At 40.1% G+C, this 2308-nt stretch overlaps 1 pseudogene; it reads left to right on the top strand.

The window, feature by feature from the left end:
• Positions 1–699: 699 nt before the first annotated feature.
• LOC117015289 (elongation factor 1-alpha 1-like) lies at positions 700–2089 on the top strand (annotated as a pseudogene).
• Positions 2090–2308: the final 219 nt, after the last annotated feature.

The following is a 2308-nucleotide window of genomic DNA, read 5'->3' as shown; positions in this document are numbered from 1 at the left end:
GGTATTTGTAAAACATCTTGTAGATAAAATAGTCCATTTTAGTCTGATAGCAAATTATCTTCAATTACTTATAAAAACTCCACCCACCCTTTTAGTCCTCCCTTTTACATTATTGATATTACAATTTCCTACTTTGTGTTGTGTGCTTGTTAACAATTTATAGTAACCATAAGTATTTTTAGTATTCTTGTTTTTTATGATTATACTATAGTTGAGTTTTTAACACACCATCCTAGTATGGAGTTAGTTTTGTAAGTCTGTGTATTTTTCACTTTGACTAGTGTGTTGTATACCTTCATGTTACCATGCTGCTGATTTGTGTCTTTTCATTTCAGCTAAGAAAACTCCTTTCTGCATTTTGTGCAAAGCAAGTACAGTCATGGTAAACTCCCTCATCTTTTGATTGTCTGGGAAAGTCTTTATTTCTCCTTCATATATGATGGATAAAATATCCTTGCCTGGCAATTTTATCTTTCAATATTTTCATTATGTGATTCTACCCTTTCCTGGACTGTAGAATTTCAGCTGAGTGATCCATTGATTGCCTAATGGGAGTTCCTTTGTAGGCTACCTTTCTTTCCCTGTCTTTAACATTACTTCCTAAACACACACACACACACACACACACACACACACACACACACACACACACCTTTTTCACAATGGGTTTGCTGCCAGAACACAGGTGTAGTGAAAACTATGGCTAAATCTAATTCAAAACAGGAAAGGAAAAAGACACACATCAACATTGTTGTCATTGGACACGTATCTGGCAGGTCTACCACTACTGGTTATCAGATCTACAAATGTGGTGGGATCGACAAAAGAACCATCAAAAAAAATTGAGAAGGAGGCTGCTGATATGGGAAAAAGCTCCTTCAATTATGCCTGGATTTTGGATAAACTGAAAGCTGAACATGAGCATAGTATCACCATTTATATCTCCCTATAGAAATTATGTGACCATCATTGATGCCCCAGGACACAGAGACTTTATTAAAAAAATGATTAGAGGCCTATCTCAGGCTGACTGTGCCATCCTGATTGTTGCTGCTGGTGTTGGTGAATTTGAAGCAGGTATCTCCAAGAATGGGCAGACTGATGAGCATGCCCTTTTGGTTACACACTAGGTTTGAAACAACTAATTGTTGGTGTTAACAAAATGGATTGCACTGAGCTGCCTTACAGCCAGAAGATATATGAGGAAACCGTTAAGGAAATTGGCACCTACATTCAGGAAATTGGCTACAACCCTGACACAGTAGCATTTGTGCCAATTTCTGGTTAGAATGGTGATAATATGCTGGAGCGAAGTGCTAACATGCCTTGGTTCAAGGGATGGAAAGTCACCCATAAAAATGGCAATGCCAGTGGAACCATGCTGCTTGAAGTTCTGGATTGCATCTTGCCACCAACTCATCCAACTGACAAGCTTTTGTGTCTGCCCCTCCAGGATGTCTACAAAATTGGTTGTATTGGTACTGTCCCTATGGGCCAAGTGGAGACTGATGTTCTCAAACCCGGCATGGTGGTCATCTTTGTTCCAGTTAATGTTACAACTGAAGTAAAGTCTGTTGAAATGCACCATAAAGCTTTGACTGAAGCTCTTCCTGGGGACAATGTAGGCTTCAATGTCAAGAGTGTGTCAAAGATGTTCATCATGGCAATGTGGCTGGTAACAGCAAAAATGACCTACCAATGGAAGCAGCTGGCTTCACAGCTGAGGTGATTAACCTGAGCTATCCAGGCCAAATCAGTGCCAGACATGCTCCTGTGCTTGATTGTCACACAGCTCACATTGCTTACAAATTTGCTAAGCTGAAGGAGAAGATTGATCATCATTCAGGGAATAAACTGGAAAATGTGTGAAGTTTTTTAACTTTGGTGATGCTACCATTGTTGACATGGTTCCTGTTAAGCCCATGTGTGTTGAGAGCTTCTCTGACTACCCTCCTCTGGGCCATTTTGCTGTTCAGGACATGAGGCAGACAGTTGCTGTGGGTGTCATCAAAGCAGTAGACAAGAAGGCAGCTGGAGCTGGCAAGGTCACCAAGTCTGCCCAGAAAGTTCAGAAGGCTAAATGAGTATTATCCCCAATACCTGACACCCTCGTCTTAATCAGTGGTGGAAAAATGGTCTCAGAACTGTTGGTCTCAATTGGCCATTTAAGTTTAATAGTAAAAGACTGGTCAATAATTACAATGCATCATAAAACCTTCAGAAGAAAAGGAGAATGTTTGGTGGACTATTTTGTGTGTGTGGGGGGGGGCAGTTTTTAAGTTATTAGTTTTCAAAATCAGTACTTTTT

Source organism: Rhinolophus ferrumequinum, chromosome X (assembly GCF_004115265.2).
Source record: "Rhinolophus ferrumequinum isolate MPI-CBG mRhiFer1 chromosome X, mRhiFer1_v1.p, whole genome shotgun sequence".
Taxonomy (NCBI): Eukaryota; Metazoa; Chordata; class Mammalia; order Chiroptera; family Rhinolophidae; genus Rhinolophus; species Rhinolophus ferrumequinum.
This window is presented reverse-complemented; position numbering and strand designations above follow the sequence as displayed.